Source organism: Aedes albopictus, chromosome 3 (genome assembly GCF_035046485.1).
Source record: "Aedes albopictus strain Foshan chromosome 3, AalbF5, whole genome shotgun sequence".
Taxonomy (NCBI): Eukaryota; Metazoa; Arthropoda; class Insecta; order Diptera; family Culicidae; genus Aedes; species Aedes albopictus.
In genome coordinates, this window is record NC_085138.1 from 378165602 (window position 1) to 378190462 (window position 24861).

Sequence of the window (24861 nt, forward strand, 5' to 3'; positions counted from 1 at the left end):
TGTGACCACTGCACCACGGGCTTCATATGGTCCTTAGAAACATTTTTGTTCTTGATAAAAGCACTAATTTTTGAGCTTTTTTCATCAAAATTTGCCAAAAAAATACATGTACTTATTTTTAAAATTTCAATCATGAAAGTTTTACCCGATTTTAATATGGGTCATTTCTTAAAATAAAAGAAATAAAATATCTTGTTTGGAAGCTAAGATATTACGCTTTTAAAGAATTATCCTTGCGTATTAGACATTGAACAGTGGAAAAAAAATGAGTAAAATGTAAAAATAAATTCAATATCTTTGCTCGGAGTGGAAGGATTTGGATGAATTTGTGACACACAATGCAAAAATCTCTATAGTTTAAGATAAATGGGGTGTCATACGCCGCACGATGCTGGAAATAGTTGTATAAAGCTTGTTTTGCCCCACTCTCTCTAACATTTTTGGAATTTTCCTAATTCATTCCCGATTGGAGTGCAAAATAAATGGTGTATTTAACTCGTACTTGTGTAAAAACTTTCGTAGTATAAATTGAAGCTGGTTTGCTTCATCAAACGGCTTTGAATATTGCCTTTTTGTTTTCAAATAATCCCGATATTCCATATTTCTTCGAAACTTTCACATGCGTCTTTCCCCAGAGTAAAACGTAACCGATAAGAGCTTGACCAGCCTTATTTAAAATTACACGGAGTATTAAAACGAGCTTTTTGAACTACCGCGCAGCGTTCAAAACTGAAACATATCTGTTTTACCCCAATATACTCTATTTATTTGAAAATTTTCCTCGTATTTCTGCTAGGATTCTAATATTTTCGATATAGTAGGTCTTTTCGTAAGTGAAATTGCTCGGGGAGTCAAATGGAAGTGGTTCAGGTTGCCGCACGAATATTCCGAACTAATACCTTGCTTGTTTTGCCCCTATTCCGTGATTTGTTTGTATGTTTTGCACGTATTTCTGACAATTATAACCCAATTTCACTATAATCTTTGAATACTTAATTGATATCACTACTCGGAGTTGATACATGGTTGATGAAACCGGACTATCCTTATGTCAAATTACTCGAAGAATCGAATGAAAGTGATTTGGATTGCTGCAAGCTCTGTGAACTGATATGTTGCTTGGTTTACCCCAATTTCTCCTGTTTATTTAAATATAATTTGAAATTGTTGGGAGAATCGAATGGAAGCAGTTCGCATCGTCTCACGGTTCTCTGATTTAATACATTTCTTGTTTCACCCCAAATTCCACTATGTATTGGTATACTGCCCATCAGCATCGTGCGGCGTATGACACCCTTCTTATATGAAACTGTTTTTGAAGTTTGTGTCAAAAAGAAATCAAAATACTTCCACTCACTCTAAGATATTGAATTTATTCGCGGTTTATTCTATTTTTCCACTGTGCGTTGTGAAAAAATAATCCTTTTATAAGCACAAAAAAGGTTCTGCTGTCAATATAAACACAATATTTTAAAAACCAAATACCCTTCAATAATGCTTTACGGTTCATAAAAAATGCTCAAATTCTGGAAAAAATCAGAAGTTGCAAACATATTACAAAAAAAATGCCGCAAATATGTATATCTATCTTTGAAGGGTTGAGCACCTTTACTTTTCGAACAACGGTTTTATTTTTATGGGACTTACAAAAAAAAATACAAAAATCTTACTTTTATCCAACCGTTTTCAAGTTGCAGTGGATAAAAATAAATACCATCATATATGGGAACTTATAAAATGTTATTCGAGTTTTTTTTACTGTACAGTATGACCCATAAAAAATGGGAAAGTTTTTGAAGAAATTGTTCACATGATAAACCATGCATTTATCTAATGGATAATATAGTCGAGGCACTAGTTTAATAATGGCATAAAAACATTTAGTGATTTTAATCATACACCTTTGAAGAAAAATAATGTTGAACATAAGGATCTCAAAAACGTCCATGCGTTAGAGGTCGTTTTTAAGGCTGTAATTATCGTTAAATAGCTCTCAATCACATTCAATCAAATTTTATTTCGAGAACAGCACTTTCATAGCTAGACAAGGTCTTTAGGCGTCCGTTAGCGATTTGAACAAGTTAGAAGAAAATATTGTCTTTTAAATTATGGGACATTTACTAAAAATTGTAGTGTACGACAAATAAACATTTTCAGGAAATAATCACGGTGTGTCTAAAGCCGTTATTAACAAAATAAAATACCCATCTATGCGGTACCCACCATTCGAAAGATATAGTATCCAGGTATCATCTCTGAAATTTTTGGAAATGTTCCATCGAGGGATTTTTTTTTTGTCTTTATTAACGAGATAACGACAAAAAAAATCCACGATGGAACATTTCCAAAAATTTCATCCAGGGAATTGATATTTTGAGCGATTTGAAATACTAGGCGATTTTTAATGAAATTCTCTATGAACTATTAATATTCAATTGTGGTTGTATCACGATCGTGACCATCAACCTGTTTTTTTATAATGACGGTTCATACATCACGATGCATCAAACTATTTTTAACTACCACGTGTTTATGTCAATTATAAACGTGGGTTTATGAGCTAACATTTGCAAGAAATTATTTTTGCCTTTCTCGTACTCTTAGTGTACTGGATAGGCTATATGTTCACTCAAAAAACGATTTTCCGAAAAAAAGGCTCGAAGGGTCTAGTCACTTATACCAATCGACTCAGTTCGACGAATTGAGATGATGTCTGTATGTGTGTATGTATGTATGTCTGTATGTTCTGTTCACTCATTTCTAAGGCACTTCTAATTGGCCTATTTTACGGATTTTGGCACGAATCGAACCGGAATTTTACCGCATTGTTTGCTATTGAAAATGGTCCGGATCGGTCAAGGCGTTCCGGAGTTATGGCCATTTCGACCAGCACCGGTAGAACTGGCCGTATATAAAACTGAACCAAGCCCACATCAAACTACGGCGATTTTTGTAACATGGTTAACGAATTTTGTGCAAAAATCAACACTGGAGACCAGAAATTTCACGATGTCGGCCCAAAATTCAAGATAACGGCCTAATATTCAATATGGCGGCTCAAAACCCATGATGGAGGTTCAACATTCAAAATGGCGTCTATTTTGAAGGAGTTTTATGCTCTAAACCCATGCAATATGCGTATATTTGGTATGGGGAAGATGTCCGGAGTCCAAAAATGGTGACCAGAATATCCAAGTTGGTGGCCTAAAACCCAAAATTCAAGATGGCGGCTTCTGAGTTGGCCAAAGCAAACAGCAATCAGTTTGATAAAATGGATATAATAGAATAATAGAATACATTTAGGTGTTGCACAAAAAGTGTAAATGCAGCCAGTGATGGAAAACAGTGAGGAATGCAGCTGAGCAGACACAAACGCAAAGCTATCCTACTCGTGAACAACAGAAGCCAGAATATATTCGCACTTCCTTCACTCGCGAGCTAACGAAGCTGGTCGCACTCATGATTGATTCGCGAAGCAACTCTGAACATTTTTCAATTTTGTGAAAAAACGAATTTACACGGCCGACAGATTTACTTTTCAGGAACAATAAAGCACAAAACACTACTATCTGATGGATAATTACTTGTTTTGCTATTAAAATCGCACTAAAATGCAATTCCCGCATCTCCACTTGTTCTTCGCGAATAAAAATTCATGAGTGTTTTTGTTTTTGTTTTGCTTCATACTCGTGAAGCAAGCGGGTGCGAATAAACTCACACATGGCTTACTCTCGGCACCGTGAGTAAACCGTTTGCTGGTTTTACACTCGCGAGTTGATTCACGATGAGAGTGTTTCCATCTCTGAATGCAGCTGCCAAACGGAATCGCTCACGTAGTGCCCAAGTGGACAAAAAACTGTAAATAAGGTAAAGTGGTTAAGAATAAAAAGCAAGTATACAAGATAGCGGTCTAAAATTCTGGATGGCAGCTCCTAATTCAAAACGGTGGCTATTTGTAGGAGTTTTAAGTCCTAAAATCATGCAATATGGGTATAATTGGTATGACGACCAAAATTATCCAAGATGGTGGTCCAAAATCTAAGATGGTGACTCCAGACTCAAAATGGCGGTTGTTCAATGGAGTTTTCGGCCTTAAAACCTTGCAATATGGGTATTGGGTATATACAATATGGAGAGTAAGTCCGGAGTCTAAAAATGGCTGCCAGACTTTTCAAGATGGCGATCTTAATTCTCAGATGGCATCCCAAAACTCAAGATGGCGGCTATTCAATGGTGTTTTGGACTAATAAATCATACAATGAGGGTTATATGTATTTGATATAGGGAGGATTTCCGGAGTTCAAATATAGCAACTAGAATAACCAAGATGGCGGTCTAATATCCATGATGGCGGCTGTTTAATGGAGTTTCAGGCGCTAAAACCATTTAATATGGGTACATATAGTTTTGGGTATGGGTATGAGGAAGAAGTCTGGAGTCCAAAATTATGACAAGAATTTCCAAGATGGCGGACTTAAATCCAAAATGGTGGCTCAAAATTCAAAATTGCGGCTTTATTTTGAGAGTTTAAGGCACAAACATCAAAAGCCAGACAAAAGATACAATTTCTGGTGCCACGAAATTGATTTTTGTTAAACGTATGAAAGTGCGATATTCATCAAAATATCACTTGAGTTTTGTTGAAATAAGTTTTTCGAAGCCACGAGAAAGGCGCCATCTCCTCTGGGTGGATTAAATATATATTTCATTTTTTTTTAGTTTTTGGTTCCTATGCATCTGATGTTGTTTTCAACCAGTTTCCTAAGCGTGGGCGTTTTCAAGAGTACATATTTCTGCATGATTTCCATGTGTTTAACATTTTTTATGTCAATTCGTGAAACAAAGAGAATTTGTTGGCAATTAGGTGGCATCGCACATACGATTGTGTTGTTCTTTGCTGTGCATGCATCGCTCCTGTAAGGGAGAAGAACATTGATCAAGACAATTAGATGATCGGCATTGAACCACAAAAACCCCACAACAATTGGTGAGATCTTTCCAATATTATTTATATATAAATACTTCTATTTCAGTATATTTACTTTATAACTGCATATAAGTTGAAAATTCGCTATTTTCAACATCCTTTCATCTATTGGAAGATGCTTCAGTTCTGGGCTCTTTCTAAGTTAATGAAGGAATTTATAAATGCTTGCAAGGACTTGGCCAGGTGTGTGGAGCTGAGTGAATCTATGGCATTGTAGATAGTAGCGACATCAGCAATGTCAATGGAAATATTCAACTTTGCAACTCCATCCAAGATTTGTGCAAGTATTCTTGCTATGCTATGCTATGCTAATTAGGTGGCATCGCACATACGTAACCAATGGATATTTTAAAATAAATTCAAGTTATCCTGTATGATAACCACCTCCTTACACTCTTAGAAAAAATCATGTAAATTTAAGATGACTTGGATGCACATAAAAGGAGCGGCACGTTTGACATAAATTTACGTCTTCTATCACAAATAAACCCGAGCTAGCAATCGCTAGAGCCGAAGCGAGAGATAAAACATATGTAAGTAAAATAATAACTGAATTCGAACTCTGGTCCGCTGATTGAGAGACACGTACTTTACCTCTCGGCTGTATCACCGAGTTGCGAGACGAATGATAAATGTAAAACTGTTTCTACTTATCTGGTCAGATAGGTTTGTTGATATCTTGTGCAGCCAACTCGAACTTACATGATGGATGTAAAATTGAGACAAATTTTCCATTCAGTCATGAAATGTTTACGTACGTTGATGGTTTACGTCACGTGTAAATTTCCAATTTTTTAAGAGTGTAATTCATTAGGATTATTTCATTAAAAATCATCAAATACCGCAAAAAATGGAACGTCGCATTTTTTTATGGGTCATACTGTAGAACATTTATACTTGAATTATTAGTTAAAAATTTAAAACACTTCACTATTCACTTTTGCAAAAAAAACAAAAATGACTTTTGAACAAAGAGTAAAAAATTCGAAGATTGAAAGTGAAAACTGACATTCTCATTTTTTCATTCGCGTTTGGCTACAATCATTGTCAGCTGAATGCCTCTCTTATTTCATTCAATTCTCTGTCACGAATATTTTTTCGCACGTCGTAAAATGTTCAATTTCTGTTAACAGATGCACAGTCCGACTTAATGGAAGAATAGAGAAGATAATTATTTTTCTAATTAACTACTATACACAAGTTTTGAGGTGATTGGAAGTATAATCGGGAGTTACGGTCCAGTTTTATTTCTCAATGAAAATTGTCAGTGACAGAAAAATGAATGAATAGTTGAAAAAGTTCATTCAATAAAATGAATTTTATTTTGATCTCTCAGTTGAGAATTATCAAATTTCACGATGAATTTCACTCATTGAAAATAAAAATTTTAAACTCTGCTTTTGAAGAAAAACTAAAAAAGGACGGGCAAACTCCTTTTAATTCCACTACTTTGCTTATCTTAGGCCTATTTCTTCAAGTCGAGCACTCGACACTGAAAAAGTCTGTATGTCGCAGATGAAATAGGCCTATCTGCTTGCAAAGTAGTGGACTTTAAAGGAATTTGCTCATCCTTTTCTAGTTTTTCTTAAAATGTCATTTTTCTTTTTTTTTTGCCTTTCTCGTACACTAAGTGTACTGGAAAGGCTATATGTTCACTCCAAAAATGACTTTTTGATAGAAGGCCCGGAGGGTCGAGTCACATATACCAATCGACTCAGCTCGACGAATTGAGGTGATGTCTGTGTGTGTGTATGTGTGTGTGTATGTGTGTGCGTGTGTGTGTATGTGTGTATGTGTGTGTACAAAAAACTCACATCACTTTTTGGCAGTAAACCTCAACCGATTTTAATGACCGACGGTTCATTCGACGCGGCATATAGTCCCATTGTTTCCTATTGAAAATGGTTCAGATCGGTACAGCTGTTTCGGAGTTATGGCCATTTAGGTGTTCCGGTCCGCTACCCCTGGGAGCGGCCAGACATGAAAATGCAATAAACCCATGCATGCGACATTTCAAACCACGACAATTTCGATCATCTTATGAACGGTAAGCAGGAAAATAGTCTCAGACCATATCAGAACCGGTAGTGTTCCGGAACCGGTTCCGGATGTCCCGCCGGAAGTTTCCAAATATAAAAGAGAACCAAACCCATGCATGCGACACATCAAACCACGGCATTTTCGATAACCTGATGAACGGTTAGCAGGAAAACAGTATCAGATCATATCTGAACCGGTAGTGTTCCGGAACCGGTTCTGGCAAACCCGCCGGAAGTGGCCAAATATAAAATTGAACATAAAAAATTCATGCAACACATCAAACAGCGGCATTTACGATAACCTGATGAACGGTTAGCAGGAAAACAGTATCAGACCATATCTGAACCGGTAGTGCTCCGGAACCGGTTCTATATGTCCCGCCGGAAATGGCCAAATATGAAAGAGAACCAAACCCATGCATGCGACACATCAAACAGCAGCATTTTCGATAACCTGATGAACGGTTAGTAGGGAAACAGTGTCATACCATATCTGAACCGGTAGTTTTCTGGAACCGGTTCCAGGGGATCCCGATGGGTGAATGCAAACTTTTTAAGGAGTGATAGAGGATAATAAATGGTGAAAAAATGTGTACGCATATGTTCAAGTCTCAACCGTTACATAGTAATTGAACTTTACATGTTTTTGACTTTGCTTGCCTCAAACTGGATGTTACTTGAAAATGGTCAAACTTATCGCCGCTTTTTAACCCTCATTCGAAAGTTTATTAAATTTTCTATCAAAAAAGATCTTTCAATCTATTGGTTTAGTTAAATAACTTCTAAAGCAAATAAGCTCGAAAGTATTGCTTTGCCTTTCTCGTACACCGAAGTGTACTGAAAGGCTATATGTTCACTAAAAAAAAACAATTTTCGATAGAAAGCTGGGAGGGTCAAGTAACATATACCAATCAACTCAGTTCGACGAATTGAGATGATGTCTGTATGTGTGTATTAGAGTGGGTCAACGTTGTATGGAAAAAAATAATTTAATCGCATCAACCCGGAACAAAGTTTTTCAATCTGTATTGGCGTCCAAAACAACTGTGTAAAATTTGGCAGCGATTGGTTGCGTCCCCGTATTCCGCATTGCGATTGAAATTTGTATGGAATTTAGTATGAGAAAACGTACTTTTTTGCATTTTATTCATAATTTGAATTCCTTTGCCTAACACCATGTAACTAATGACGTTAAAGTATAGCCTAGGATAAGCCGGAAAACTATGCTGAAGACCGCAAAGTAATCCGACGCTTGTGAAAAAAGTTATTCCCTTGGTAACTTAGGTCAAAAGTTGAGATTTTGTTGATGTTATCCTTTACATGTTGAATGTTAAGCACCACTGGGCAATCTGCACGTTATAACTTTTTTCACTAGTGTTGGATCACTGTGCGCAATTCGAAAAAGTTGTTCAGCATATCCTAGGCTATACTTCAACGTCATTAGTTAGATCGTTTTAGACAAAAAAAAAATCAATTTAGGAGAAAATGCAAAAAAGCACGTTTTTCGATACAAATTTTAATCGCAATGCGGAATACGGGGACGCAACCAATCGCTCCCAAATTTTGCACAGTTGTTTTGGACGCCAAAAGGAATCGGAGAAGCTGTGTTCCAGAAAAACGACTTTGTTAACCCAGTCTATTGTGTATGTATGTATGTATGTGCGTAAAAAAAGTTCACTCATTTTTAAGGCACTTTCGGATTACAGCTTGAATCAAACCGGAATTTTACCGCATTGTTTGTTATTAAAAATGGTTCGGATAGGTCGAGGCGTTCCGGAGTTATGGCCATTTCAGTGATTCAGACCAGCACCGGCGGAACTGGCCGTATATAAAACTGAACCAAGCCCCATCGTGCGACTTATCAAACTGCGTCGATTTTTGTAACCTTTAGCATGGTTTACGAATTTTATGCGGAAATGAACACGGGAGACCAGAAATTCCACGATATCCGTCCAAAATTCAAGATGGCGGCTGTTTAATGGAGTTTCAGGCTCTAAAACCATGCAATATTTGGTATTGGAGAGATGTCTAGAGTCCAAAAATGACGATTAACATATCCAAGATAGCGACCAAAATATCCGAAATCGCGTCTCAAAATTCAAGCTGGCTACTGTTTAATGGAATTTTGGGACTTGAAACCATGCAATATGAGTATATTTTATATGTGGAAGAAATCTGAACTCCAAAAATGACAAACAGAGTATCTGGTGGTCTAAATTCCAAGATGGCAGCTCAAAACTCAAAATGACTTCTGTTTAATGGAGCTCTCCAAAACCATACAATATGGGTATATCTGGTATTGGTACGAAGTCTGGAGTCCAAAAATGACGATTAAAATATCCAAAATGGCGACCAAAATATCCAAGATGGCGTCTCAAAATTCAAGATGGCGGCATAAACTTCAAGATGACAGCTGTTTAATGAAGGTTTAGGCTCTAAAATCGTTCAATATGGGCATATTTGGTATGGGGAAGGCAACCGGAGTTCAAAAATAGCTACCAGAATATCCAAGAAGGCGTCTCAACATTCAAAATGGCGGCTGTTTAATGGAGTTTTGGGCTCTAAAACCATTCAATATGGGTGTATCTGGTATGGGGAAGAAGTTTGGAGTCCAAAAATAGCGACCACAATTTCCAAGCTGCCGGACTTTAATCCTAAACGGCTGCTCAAAATTCAATATTGCGGCTCAAAAATCAAAAACCAGATAAACGATATGATCCCTGATGCCATAAAATGGATTTCTGTTAACCCTTCAGCGCGCGCGCTGTTGTAAAAAAACCATCAAAAAACCTCGCTTTTCGTATACAGCGCAAGCGCGGTGCAGTGTCGGTTGCTTGATGGCGCGCGTCCTGAAAGGTTAAACGTATGAAAGTGCGATATTCATCAACATGTCACTTGAGTTGTATTGAAATTTGTTTTCGAAGGCACGAGAAAGGCGCCATCACCGCTAGGTGGATTAATTAGGGTTTTTTCTTTTTGTAAAAGTGAATAGTGAAGTCAAAACACTTTAAACTTGTAATTCAAGCATCTAAAGCTATTTACAAATAGGTGGAGTGGATCTGGTGTGATGGTTCTCTCTCTATCTCTTCTTGGCGTAACGTCCTCGTTGGGACAAAGCCTGCTTCTCAGCTTAGTGTTCTATGAGCACTTCCACAGTTATTAACTGAGAGCTTCCTCTGCCAATGACCATTTTACATACGTATATCGTGTGGCAGGCACGAAGATACTCTATGCCCAAGGAAGTCAAGGAAATTTACTTTACGAAAAGATCCTGGACCGACTGGGAATCGAACCCGTCACCCTCAGCATGGTCATGCTGAATACCCGTGCGTTTACCGCCTCGGCTATATGGGCCCCCAGGGTGTGATGGTTAGAACACTTGACTATCACGCCGAGGACCTGGGATCGAATCCCACTCCCGACAAACTCACAAAATGTGTGAGTTCTTCCTTCGGAAGGGAAGTAAAGCGTGGGTCCCGAGATGAACTAGCCTAGGGCTAAAAATCTCGTTATTACAGATAAAAAAAATATATTTACAAATTTTGAGGCTAGAAGTTAGAGAAGAACTTTGGATAATGTTTGGTATTATTGAAAATATGAATTAATACACCCCACAAAATAGAAATATGCACAAAAGGCAAATTTTTAAAGATTTTTCAGCGTTTCAATAATCTGCAGCAAATTAATATTGAACGGTTAAAAAAACTGGAAAATTCTGATTATTGTAGTTATTCAAATAATCAGAATTTTCCAGTTTTCTTTTTTTCGATAGTAGAACAATCCTCAAAATTAACAAAATTGTCAACCCTGAAAATCGTCTATTTTTTCTTAAGCGTTATAAAATTCCGTTCTTTGCTATAAGGCCGATGCAAATATTAAAAAAAAAACAAAAAAAACTATTAAAAAGTTAAAAGTTATACCCGCTATCGAAAAATTGTTGTTTGAAAACACTTTTTGTACTGAAAATGGAATCATGGCCCTCTTTTTTACACCCATACAATTTAGAAGAGTATGGAAGAAGGGATTATTCAAAAATGACATTTTTTAATTAAAAAAAATAATAATTTGTCTGTACCATAAACATTCTGGAAATGAATACATTGGCGCAAAAAAATAAATAAATAAAATTTTCGAACATTATCGTACATTTTTCGATTCCATTTCTTTTAGATGGTGTGCTGTGCACATTTTTAAAAACATGTGTCCAATAATCCATATCAATGTCCCAGTAATCATTTACACAGCGAAATATTTTTTTTTGTCTCAAACACGAACTTATATATCTCTGGCAGATTTGGGTCGCTGCATCCGAATCCGGGCTTAAATTTGCTCCAGCACGTCACAATTTTGAGCTATACCTCAATTCATGGGGCAAAATGTGTAATTTTGGGCTTTTTTGACGGCAAGCCATGAAGCATGGAAATTATTTTTCGAAGCAATCAAAGTGTTTATCGGTCAATTAACATTTATGCAAAATATTTCGTGTTACAAAATCAAATTTCCTAATTGACTGATACATGCTTTGATTGCTTTAAAAAATAATTTCCATGCTTAATGGCTTGGTAAAAATAACCGAAATCACACATGTTATCCTATAAATTGAGGTATAGCTCAATATTGTGCTGGACGTGCTGGAGAAAATCTGAGCTATGGTTCGGATTCAGCGACCCAAAATCTGTCAGAGATACATAAGTTTACTTTAAAGACAGAACAAAAGTTAATTTTTGTTTCGCAGTGTTATTTTAAGAAAATCTAGACTGCTTTTTCTTTTTTCAAGGCCTTCTCCAATAATAAAATTACTCAAAAGTTGAATCATACTGTTTGTTTGTTTGTTTGTTTATTTCCGACATTTTACATACTATTTTTCAGGCTGTTGTGAACATTTTCAACTACTTTACGATACGATCCAAAACAAATAACACGAAAATCATTTTTGGATAAAAGTTTATACATGAGCGAAACTAAATTGAATAAGCTCGTGGCTACGCGATTCGTGCGTTAGCTGGAAATGCTCTATTCTTTTATAATCGAGATATACTGCGATGAACCACCCCAACCAATTATCATTCAGTGTTTGCGTTACCCAGGGCCTTTTATCTAGTCTAACTCTTGTGCAAATTGTTTGTTCGAGGGTACTCTAGAGTGGCAGTTGAGCATAAACATACTATCCCCAGAAGTTTGAGCTTACTTCGACGATTGGGCTATTGGTCTATGGTGAATAAATGGTCCAAAAAGGAATAATGTGTAATTAATCTATATTGTTTATGGTTTTGGAAGATATTTCGAAGATTTAAAACTTCAGAAGTATTGAAAGCAAATATTGTAAGTAATTTGTTCTTGAATATTTTAAATTCTAAATTTAAATATTATCAGTATGATGAACTAGTGATTTTTTTTTTTTTTGATCTTGAAACCATAGGACTAGAATATAAGAGAAAATTGATATTATTATCGAAATTTGTGTTTTTTTTTTTTATTTTGATGCTCTACTATGTTGATGAATCATTATAATCTATACCTCGCTATCATTGATAGTTTCAAATTTAACTCTTTAAATTATCTTTACAATATCAACGACCGACAAGTCTAACCGCTGTCGAGCACCATCATCCAAACTTTTCCCAAGCTTGATAAGGACCCAGATTGGATGCCAATCACGACGACGGTGGGAAAACAGATTAAATGAGTTGACACTTTCCCAACTCCGCGGCCAGAAGGCTGGCCGAGATTTCTTACCTGTCACGTGCCGATCGCAAAAGCAACGATGCTATCCAGAGTGGTGGCAAGAGAGTGTGTGTACGAGTGGTGCAGCTTCTGTTGTTTCCCTCGAAGACGTTTTCCGCAAACTCTGCTCAACTTTTCCAATTAGTGGCTTCGATCACTTCTTGAGCTTAACCTTCTTCTCAAAAGTTCACCAAACTATCGATTGAACCAGCTGCTCGCGTGTTGAATTTTATATCACATGCTGCTCGAGAAAAAATAAATATGATGCACTAACTCCACAAATCACAGATCCGGTAATCAAACACTCGTAAAACCATGTGGTTTCTTCTTCCCAGCGAATATGGTGTGTTCACAGAATGGCACTAGTCGCCGCAGGCAGTATAGTGGTGTCTAAATTTGTTAGTCCGCAAATAACTGGGTCACTGATTTTCTTCTTTCGATCCGGTTCAACCCATCATCGTCGTACGTACATACATAGCTGGAAAAGTGGCATTTGGCATTCAACGGAGCGCCCCGGACAGACGTTCAGGCATCTCTTCGCGAGCGAAAGCTAACGAGCTGTTGGGGTAGGGATTCACCATCCAACTGGCACAGACAGTAATGATGGTGATAGCACGTTGACAACGACGAATACCCTTATTTTGTTTGTCCTTGGTAGTAACCACCCACTAATATTCGCATGTCGTAGTTGTACCAACCTCTGCAGTAACATGGTAATAGCAATTTTCAACAAACCAGCAAAGGAGTTGGAAGACCAACAACGGAAACATGAGAAACTACACAATGTGGTTTTGAATTCAATTTAGGGTTGACGTGAAAAGACGCTGGCGCTGATCGGTGTGTTTCGTTCCCAAACAAGAGCAACGGTAATGATGACGATGACTATGATGATGGATATTGTGGTTTAACGTTGCAAATGGGGTCAAAGGAAGATTCGATCCTGGCAGAAATTTGACCTTTTATACTTCGTTTTTCGCCAAATCGATATGCTTTTGGGGTGGTTTGCAGGATTGCTTCGAGGTTTCCACCAAAAAGATGAACGAACGATATAGAATTTCTGTGTCAAAGTTGTTTCAGAAACGATGTTTCAGAATTGAATACCTACAATTCTGAAATCTTTATTCGTTGGGTTCAATAAAACTTTAATGAGGCCTACTTATAATGTTGTTCTTAACCCTAAAAGGGATACCTTCATGGCCTCAGTTTCGTCACCTCGCTGAGTGTGTTCCATGAAAGACGAGCTCTGAAAGGTGCCTGGGGTCCAATGGACCCCAGGTATCCCTTTTAGGGTTAATCAATCACTACATTGCCGTAGGCAGACTTTTCTCATTCATTGTCCTTGATAAAAACGAGAAAGAGCGGGATGATAAAGAGGACAATTGCTCCTTCTTCCATCCATTAGGAGAGTGAGTAAGAAAAAAAGGAAATCCTCCCAGGATTTCGAAGCAAATCCTAAAAGAATTTCAAAGGAAATCCTCCCAGGATTTCAAAGGAAATCCTCCATGGATTTTGAAGGAAATCTTCCCAGGATTTATGTAGGAAATCTTTCCAGGATTTCAAAGAACATCCTCCCAAAATTTCGAGGGAAATCCTTTCAGGATTTCGAGGAAAATCCTTTCAGGATTTCGAGGGAAATCCTTTCAGGATTTCGAGGGAAATCCTTTCAGGATTTCGAGGGAAATCCTTTCAGGATTTCGAGGGAAATCCTTTCAGGTTTTCGAGGGAAATCCTTTCAGGATTTCGAGGGAAATCCTTTCAGGATTTCGAGGGAAATCCTTTCAGCATTTCGAGGGAAATCCTTTCAGGATTTCGAGGGAAATCCTTTCAGGATATCGAGGGAAATCCTTTCAGGATTTCGAGGGAAATCCTTTCAGGATTTCGAGGAAAATCCTTTCAGGATTTCGAGGGAAATCCTTTCAGGATTTCGAGGGAAATCCTTTCAGGATTTCGAGGGAAATCCTTTCAGGATTTCGAGGGAAATCCTTTCAGGATTTCGAGGGAAATCCTTTCAGGATTTCGAGGGAAATCCTTTCAGGATTTCGAGGGAAATCCTTTCAGGATTTCGAGGGAAATCCTTTCAGGATTTCGAGGGAAATCCTTTCAGAATTTCGAGGGAAATCCTTTCAGGATTTCGAGGGAAATCCTTTCAGGATTTCGAGGGAAATCCTTTCAGGATTTCGAGGGAAATCCTTTCAGGATTTCGAGGGAAATCCTTTCAGGATTTCGAGGGAAATCCTTTCAGGATTTCGAGGGAAATCCTTTCAGGATTTCGAGGGAAATCCTTTCAGGATTTCGAGGGAAATCCTTTCAGGATTTCGAGGGAAATCCTTTCAGGATTTCGAGGGAAATCCTTTCAGGATTTCGAGGGAAATCCTTTCAGGATTTCGAGGGAAATCCTTTCAGGATTTCGAGGGAAATCCTTTCAGGATTTCGAGGGAAATCCTTTCAGGATTTCGAGGGAAATCCTTTCAGGATTTCGAGGGAAATCCTTTCAGGATTTCGAGGGAAATCCTTTCAGGATTTCGAGGGAAATCCTTTCAGGATTTCGAGGGAAATCCTTTCAGGATTTCGAGGGAAATCCTTTCAGGATTTCGAGGGAAATCCTTTCAGGATTTCGAGGGAAATCCTTTCAGGATTTCGAGGGAAATCCTTTCAGGATTTCGAGGGAAATCCTTTCAGGATTTCGAGGGAAATCCTTTCAGGATTTCGAGGGAAATCCTTTCAGGATTTCGAGGAAAATCCTTTCAGGATTTCGAGGAAAATCCTTTCAGGATTTCGAGGAAAATCCTTTCAGGATTTCGAGGAAAATCCTTGCAGGATTTCGAGGGAAATCCTTTCAGGATTTCGAGGGAAATTCTTTCAGGATTTCGAGGGAAATCCTTTCAGGATTTTCTGTGAAATCCTTTCAGGATTTCGAGGGAAATCCTTTCAGGATTTCGAGGGAAATCCTTTCAGGATTTCGAGGGAAATCCTTTCAGGATTTCGAGGGAAATCCTTTCAGGATTTCGAGGGAAATCCTTTCAGGATTTCGAAGGAAATCCTTTCAGGATTTCGAGGGAAATCCTTTCAGGATTTCGAGGGAAATCCTTTCAGGATTTCGAGGGAAATCCTTTCAGGATTTCGAGGGAAATCCTTTCAGGATTTTGAGTTAAATCCATTTAGGGTTTCGAGGGAAATCCATTCAGGATTTCGAGGGAAATCCTTCCAGGAATTCGAGGGAAATCCTTCCAGGATTTCGAGGGAAATCCTTTCAGGATTTCTAAGGAAATCCTTTCAGGATTTCAAGGAAAATCCTTTAACGATTTCAAGAGAAATCCTTTCAGGATTTCGAGGAAAATCCTTTCAGGATTTCGAGGGAAATCCTTTCAGGATTTCGAGGGAAATTCTTTCAGGATTTCGAGGGAAATCCTTTCAGGATTTTCTGTGAAATCCTTTCAGGATTTCGAGGGAAATCCTTTCAGGATTTTGAGTTAAATCCATTTAGGGTTTCGAGGGAAATCCATTCAGGATTTCGAGGGAAATCCTTCCAGGAATTCGAGGGAAATCCTTCCAGGATTTCGAGGGAAATCCTTTCAGGATTTCTAAGGAAATCCTTTCAGGATTTCAAGGAAAATCCTTTAACGATTTCAAGAGAAATCCTTTCAGGATTTCGAGGAAAATCCTTTCAGGATTTCGAGGAAAATCCTTGCAGGATTTCGAGGGAAATCCTTTCAGGATTTCGAGGGAAATTCTTTCAGGATTTCGAGGGAAATCCTTTCAGGATTTTCTGTGAAATCCTTTCAGGATTTCGAGGGAAATCCTTTCAGGATTTCAAGGGAAATCCTTTCAGGATTTCGAGGGAAATCCTTTCAGGATTTCGAGGGAAATCCTTTCAGGATTTCGAGGGAAATCCTTTCAGGATTTCGAGGGAAATCCTTTCAGGATTTCGAGGGAAATCCTTTCAGGATTTCGAGGGAAATCCTTTCAGGATTTCGAGGGAAATCCTTTCAGGATTTCGAGGGAAATCCTTTCAGGATTTCGAGGGAAATCCTTTCAGGATTTCGAGGGAAATCCTTTCAGGATTTCGAGGGAAATCCTTTCAGGATTTCGAGGGAAATCCTTTCAGGATTTCGAGGGAAATCCTTTCAGGATTTCGTGGGAAATCCTTTCAGGATTTCGAGAGGGAAATTCTTTCAGGATTTCGAGGGAAATCCTTTCAGGATTTTCTGTGAAATCCTTTCAGGATTTCGAGGGAAATCCTTTCAGGATTTCAAGGGAAATCCTTTCAGGATTTCGAGGGAAATCCTTTCAGGATTTCGAGGGAAATCCTTTCAGGATTTCGAGGGAAATCCTTTCAGGATTTCGAGGGAAATCCTTTCAGGATTTCGAGGGAAATTCTTTCAGGATTTCGAGGGAAATCCTTTCAGGTTTTCGAGGGAAATCCTTTCGGAATTTCGAGGGAAATCCTTTCAGGATTTCGAGGGAAATTCTTTCAGAATTTCGAGGGAAATCCTTTCAGCATTTCGAGGGAAATCCTTTCAGCATTTCGAGGGAAATCCTTTCATGATTTCGAGGGAAATCCTTTCATGATTTCGAGGGAAATCCTTTCATGATTTCGAAGGAAATCCTTTCAGGATTTCGAGGGAAATCCTATCTGGATTTTGAGGAAAATCCTTTCAGGATTTCGAGGGAAATCCTTTCAGGATTTCGAGGGAAATCCTTTCAGGATTTCGAGGGAAATCCTTTCAGGATTTCGAGGGAAATCCTTTCAGGATTTCGAAGGAAATCCTTTCAGGATTTCGAGGGAAATCCTTTCAGGATTTCGAGGGAAATCCTTTCAGGATTTCGAGGGAAATCCTTTCAGGATTTCGAGGGAAATCCTTTCAGGATTTCGAGGGAAATCCTTTCAGGATTTCGAGAGAAATCCTTTCAGGATTTCGAGGGAAATCCTTTCAGGATTTCGAGGGAAATCCTTTCAGGATTTCGAGGGAAATCCTTTCAGGATTTCGAGGGAAATCCTTTCAAGATTTCGAGGGAAATCCTTTCAAGATTTCGAGGGAAACCCTTTCAAGATTTCGAGGGAAATCCTTTCAAGATTTCGAGGGAAATCCTTTCAGGATTTCGAGGGAAATCCTTTCAGGATTTCGAGGGAAATCCTTTCAGGATTTCGAGGGAAATCCTTTCAGGATTTCGAGGGAAATCCTTTCAGGATTTCGAGGGAAATCCTTTCAGGATTTCGAGGGAAATCCTTTCAGGATTTCGAGGGAAATCCTTTCAGGATTTCGAGGGAAATCCTTTCAGGATTTCGAGGGAAATGCTTTCAGGATTTCGAGGGAAATCCTTTCAGGATTTCGAGGGAAATCCTTTCAGGATTTCGAGGGAAATCCTTTCAGGATTTCGAGGGAAATCCTTTCAGGATTTCGAGGGAAATCCTTTCAGGATTTCGAGGGAAATCCTTTCAGGATTTCGAGGGAAATCCTTTCAGGATTTCGAGTGAAATCCTTTCTGGATTTCGAGGGAAATCCTTTCAGGATTTCGAGGGAAATCCTTTCAGGATTTCCAGGGAAATCCTTTCAGGATTTCCAGGGAAATCCTTTCAGGATTTCCAGGGAAATACTTTCAGGATTTCCAGGGAAATCCTTTTAGGATTGCGAGGGAAATCCTTTTAGGATTTCGAGGGAAATCCTTTTAGGATTTCGAGGGAAATCCTTTTAGGATTTCGAGGGAAATCCTTTCAGGATTTCGAGGGAAATCCTTTCAGGATTTCGAGGGAAATCCTTTCAGGATTTCGAGGGAAATCCTTTCAGGATTTCGAGGGAAATCCTCCCAGGGTTTCGAGGGAAATCCTCCCAGGATTTCAAAGGAAATCCTCCCAGGATTTCAAAGGAAATCCTCCCAGGATTTCGAGGGAAATCTTCCCAGGATTTCGTGGGAAATCCTTTCAGAATTTCGAGGGAAATCCTCCCAGGATTTCGAGGGAAATCCTCCCAGGAATTCAAAGGAAATCCTCCCAGGATTTCGAGGGAAATCCTCCCAGGATTTCGAGGGAAATCCTCCCATGATTTCAAAGGAAATCCTCCCAGGGTGTGGAGGGAAATCCTCCCAGGGTTTGGAGGGAAATCCTCCCAGGATTTTAAAGGAAATCCTCCCAGGATTTCGAGATATCCTCTCAGGATTTCGAGATATCCTCCCAAGATTTCGAGGGAAATCCTTCCAGGATTTCAAGGGAAATCCTACCAGGATTTCGAAAGGAATCCTCCCAGGATTTCGAGGGAAATCCTCCCAGGATTTCGAGGGAAATCCTCCCAGGATGTCGAGGGAAATCCTCCCAGGATTTCAAGGGAAATCCTACCAGGATTTCGAGAGGAATCCTCCCAGGATTTCAAGGGAAATCCTCCCAGGATTTCGAGGGAAATCCTCCCAGGATTTCGAGGGAAATCCTCCCAGGATTTCGAGGGAAATCCTCCCAGGATTTCGAGGGAAATCCTCCTACAATTTAGAGGGAAATCCTCCCAGGATTATGAGGGAAATCCTGCCAGGATTTCGAGGGAAATCCTCCCAGGATTTCGAGGGAAACCTCCCAGAATTTCAAGGGAAATCCTACCAGGATTTCGAGAGGAATCCTCCCAGGATTTCGGGGGAAATCCTCCCAGGATTTCGAGGGAAATCCTCCCAGGATTTCAAGGAAAATCTTACCAGGATTTCGAGAGGAATCCTCCCAGGATTTCGAGGGAAATCCTCCCAGGATTTCAAGGGAAATCCTTCCAGGATTTCGAGAGGAATCCTCCCAGGATTTCGAGGGAAATCCTCCCAGGATTTCGAGGGAAATCCTCCCAGGATTTCAAGGGAAATCGTCCCAGGATTTCGAGGGAAATCCTCCCAGAATTCCAAGGGAAATCGTCCCAGGATTTCGAGAGAAATCCTCCCAGGATTTCGAGGGAAATCCTCCCAGGATTTCGAGGGAAATTCTCCCAGGTTTTCGAAGGAAATCCTCCCAGGATTTCGGAGGAATTTATCCGTGGATTTCGAAAGAAATCCTCCCAGGATTTTTAAGGAAATCCTCCCAGGATTTCGAAAGAAATTCTCCCAGGATTTCGAAGGAAATCCATTTCGAAGGAAGTCCTTCCAGGATTTCGAAGGAAATCCTCCTAGGATTTCGAAGGAAATCCTCCCAGGATTTTGAAGGAAATCTTCCTAGGATTTCGAAGGAAATCCTCCAAGGATTTCAAAGGAAATCCTCCCAGGATTTCGAAGGAAATCCTCCTAGGAATATGAGCCGATGAGAGAAATTAAACATTCAAGAAATATAAAATTTGCATCAGCCTTATGTAAACTTAAGCAAAACCATAATGAAGGGAATATGATCAATTTTCTTCTACCTAAACTCGAAGATAGATGTCTTTCATCTGCCTTCTCATATCCAATTTGCCAACATCTTCTGTCCAATGATTATCAACCAACATCTTGTTTTTGGCACACACAAAAATCACCCAGCCAAGGGTGGCTGGCAGCACAACTATATGCCTAGTCTACATCTTAACAACCCATAGTTGAAGGGGGTCCTGAATAACGAGTAAAACGACCGTGCAACCCCTCTACTGCTCGAGAGCCAGCACAGCACATGAAACAAGACGATGATGACGGACTACCATGGCGCACGATTGTTTACTTTTATGTAAAAGAACAAGTTCTTGTCGAGAGCCAAACGGAGATGCCAAGCAAGCAAGCAAGACGGGCAAAGCAGAAGACAATAGCTGTAAGCTTTTCCAAACGCGCCTCAAGGACGCATGATTCCGCAAAGGATTCCGTAATGGATCGTTTCGTGCCTTTCTTCGCTTTTGTGTGCGCCGACGACATTGGAGAAGAATGGATTTTTTATGTTGTGTTTGAAAAGTTTTTTTTTCTGAATAGAATTATGCTGCGTTGGTGGTACCGCTATATTGCAAGCGATGTGACCCAAATAAGGCAATACTCAAACACACGCCAACGTTGCGACGTAGATCAGTCTCTCTACGTCCGTCCAGACTGACTGTAATCGCAGAAAAACTATCGCGACGAGCACCATGCAAATTATAATTGAAATGTCCGACGATTAAGGCAACGGGTTATTTTTCCTCGTTGTAGTTTCTACGTGGTTCCACTACGTCCATACACACTAAACGCTTTCAGCAATATTTTGCTGAATTTTTCCGAGCTGAAGGGTCCAGCAAAATTTTTTGCTGAACTTTCAGCGAAGTTTGCTGAATTTCAGCAAAACGTTACTGGTTATCAGCAGAGTTTACTAAACAAATCAGCAAAATTTTGCTGAATTTCAGCATAATTTTTGCTGAAGCCTTCAGCTCGGCAAAATTCAGCAAAATTTTGCTGAAACCCTCAATCGATTTTTGGTGTGTACATAGATGGCAAATGTCCAAGCGTGTAGGAAAATGTTTTATTTTTACCTAAAAATAGATCCAAGAAATGCCGTGCACTTTTTTATGGCTATATTGGCCGAACCGGATCGTGACTACATGTTTTCTATTTATTTCCTTTTCATTGGACATGAAGTGTTAAAGTATCGAATTGGACTTGAAATGTGTGAAATGCGGATATGTATCGAATTTTGGAACACGGAACATAAAGTGAAACATTATACACAAGAAAGAAACTTCAGTGACTCTCCAATAGTGGTAAGGGGGTTTCAGGGACGTTTTAAGGGGCTTTAAGGGCTATGCATGGAGGACTCAGGAGCCTTTAGAACGCTATGAAGGAGTTTCAGGGGCGTTTTAAAGCATTTTGAAGAGTTTCAGAAAATTCCAGGGACGTTTTAGTGTCATTCCGAAATGTCGTAGGCTTGTTTCATAGCATTTCAGGGGCACTCCAAGGGAATTTCAGGGTGCTTCTGGCGCCTTTTAAATGCGTCCTAAGGGGTTTCAGAGGCATGCCAAGTTGATTACGGGGATTTTAGGGGTGTTTCAGTAAATTTATTGAGGTGTTAGGGACGTTTCGAGGCATTTCTAGAGCGCCAAAAGGGGTTACAAGGACTTTTCAAACATATTAAGGAAATTTCAAGGACGTTTTAGTAGGATTGTGGAGGTTTCAGTGGCGTTTGAAGGCATATCAGGAGCATTTCAAGGAGTTTCAAGGGTGTTTTCTGGAGGGGTCTCAGGAGTTTGAGCGCGATCAGGGGTATTTCAAGGGACTTTGGGGATTCTATCTTGGATTCTATAGTATGAAGCACCCCAGAGACTCCGTGAACCCCCTGAAACGACCTTGAGAACTCCATTGAGACCAGAGTTGATGTACACGTGCTGTAGTTTCATGTACGGGAGCCACATTGCAAGCAAGCTCCCAGGAGCTCTGTACTTTTTGAAACTGAAAGTTGTGCGCCTCATTTTCTTCAAGATGTGTCTCATGAGCTTCGTCTAATGCGCTGATTAAATTAGAAAATTTCACGACAAAAACTTCCTAAACGAACGAGATTTGAAACCTTAACCTTTGCATTGAGTGTCCCTAGACTTATCGCATAGACCAACCAGACACTTGAGTTGTGTATGGAAAAAAGTTGTTGAGGTTCTTCGTTACCAAGAAGTTGTTTTTCACCTTAGATACCAACAGCTCACGGAGCGCATGAGACGAGCTCCTCGGTAGCTATGTGCCCAGCTCGCACCCTCCAGATTTTCTCGAGCCTCCTAGCAGTGCAGCACACTGCGATTTTGAAGAGCTGGGAGACAATTTGGTGGGAGGCTCGCTGTCACATTTATGTACACATGAGCAATGGGAAACTCTGATTGAGACCACCTGAACAGCTCCTGAGACCACCAGGTACCCCCCTGAGACTACATAAAACGCCGCTGAGACCTCCAGGAACGCCCTTGAGACCTCCTGAAATGCCCCTGAGACACCCTGGAGCCCCCCTGAATTCCTCTGTAATTCCCTGAAACGCCCCTGAGGTCTCTAGAGACGCTTTAAAGCACTCCTGATCATTGATTTTTCTCGGAACCGCCGTCAGACCCCCAGAAATGCCTCTAAAGCGCACCTGAAGTTTCCTGAAACCCCATAGACGCCCTGAGACTCTTTTAAACGTATCTGAGACCGCCCCGAAACTCCCTGGGGTGCCTTGGAAATCCCTGAAATCCCTTGGGACCCCCTTGAACTGTTCCTGAGATATTTTGGTACTTCCAGAAGCTCCTTGGGATCCCTTGGAACACACATGTAACCTCTTTTAACTATCCCCTATAAACGCCTCTTGACCGCTGTTTCCATGCGTCCGTGATGATCCTTAAAGCGCAGTTGAAACGTACCGTGGAACAGCCGTCAGATCCTGAGAAACGCCCCCAAAACGCCCCAGAGACCTTCTTGAGTCCCCTAGAACTCACTGAGACCCCTTTAGATGCGCCTGAGACCACCCAGTACCACTTGGAACCACCCTTAGGCTACCTTAAATGCCTCTTAGGCCCACTGAGGTACAACTAAGACCCCCTGGAGCCCCCTGGAACTCTCTGAAATCCCTTGGGACCCCCTTGAAATGCTCCTGAGCTCTCCTGGTACCCTCTGAAACCTCTTGAAATGTGAATAGCTCTCCCTTGTTTTATGCAGGGCAATGAAGCAAAATCGCATAAAAGGGTGTATACATTGAAAGTGCATCAGCATAACCTGCATAAAAAAAGGTTTCAGAGTATTAAGGGTTCAATCAAACATTACGTAACGTTAAATTAAACCATTTTAGACCCCTCCCTCCTCCACGTAACAATTTTTGTATGGGAAATTTGTTTTTTTTTTGGTATGAAGCGTAACACAACGTTAGACCCCCACCATCCCCCTTTACGTTACGTAATATTTGAACGAACCCTAACTATCAAAACGAAATTATTTACTAATACAGTACAATTTAGAGGAACTGCTCATCAATCCTAGAAGGAATGATCACAAAGCATAAGTTAGTAGTGGTATGTCAATGAATACTTAAATTGAATAAGGTTTGTATTAAAATTGTCAATAATTAATTCAGCAACAAAACTTGAAAGAAAAGTCTATTAATTGAAAAGGGAAAAAAATCCTGACAAAAATTTAATTCTATTGCCATTGAGAAAACACAAAACAACAGCCAACAGATCAACAGAAGGAAAAGTTTTCTTTTTTTTTAATGCTAGCGCATGATTGCAAATAATTTCTACAACACCATTACATTGTTTCTCTTTAAGGTAATGATACCAAACAAAGAACTGTTCTGATTAGCGACACATCCCCTGGCAACATGGTCTATTACAATATTTTCGACCATTTGTTCATTCGACTTTTTCGATCTTTTTTCCTTCAACCTTCTGAAACCATTTGAAATTTTCGTGAAGCTTCCTTTGGAATTCTCCTGAAGCCCTCTGAAACTCCCTGAAGCCCTTGTTCATATCCTCTAAAGCTATCACCCTCCTATAAGCCCTTCAAACACCTCTATTCTGTTCCTCGTTTGTTTAAATTCTTCCTCAGATATCCTTTTCACTCTCCCCTAAAAAAAAACCCTAGGCGTGACTTCCATAGATCATTTTCTTGTTTATGCATAATTGGAATCTGAAGAAAAAAAATGAACTACGATAACGTTAACGCTAACGCTAACGCTAACGGAATCTGATAAAAAAAATGTTAAATTGATAGAGGTTTGAGATACACAGCAAAAATTACTGAAAATTGCACCCGACGTAAAAAAATACGATCCAAATTTCTATTCTATTACTCTGAATTTTACATTGAAGAATTTCTTGTATGACATGTTGAATACGAGATTCATACTGAGAGCAAGCCCTAAATTCTTAAACTGTTGGAAAAAGGACGGAGTCCTTTTGTTACAGGTTATATGATGTAAACTTGTTTATAACTGTGTACAGGGTGCAACAAGAAAAATATAATGATTTTATGGCACTGTTATTGAATTAATTAGGCAAATAAATTTCTGATTTATATGTCAGTTGATTTTTTTTAAAATCCCGTGAAATCCCGTCATGTAAGTTTCATTTTTCTCAAGTAAACTTGTTACAAACTTGTAAGATTGTTACTTAACAGGTTGTATACACTGCATGGTCAGAAAATTCATTCGTTTCGGAGCTAAAGTGGGACAACTCAAAAATGAGTAAATTTTATTTCCAGCGATAGCGCTGGCCC

The 24861-nt window shown here is 39.4% G+C and overlaps 1 protein-coding gene across 13 annotated transcripts in view; it reads right to left on the reverse strand.

Moving 5' to 3' along the window:
* Positions 1–24861, reverse strand: part of LOC109409918 (sodium-dependent neutral amino acid transporter B(0)AT3) — a 159360-nt gene that overhangs the window by 100061 nt on the left and 34438 nt on the right. For 11 of the 13 annotated variants that reach the window (XR_009998588.1, XM_029875198.2, XM_029875197.2 and 8 more), the window contains one exon: positions 12763–12991. The exons of 1 other annotated variant lie outside the window; for it this stretch is intronic. The gene's annotated coding sequence lies outside the window, so the exon portion shown is untranslated. Of the gene's footprint in view, positions 1–12762; positions 12995–24861 lie in introns of all 13 variants that reach the window. One more of the 13 variants, XM_062855774.1, reaches the window with a different exon arrangement.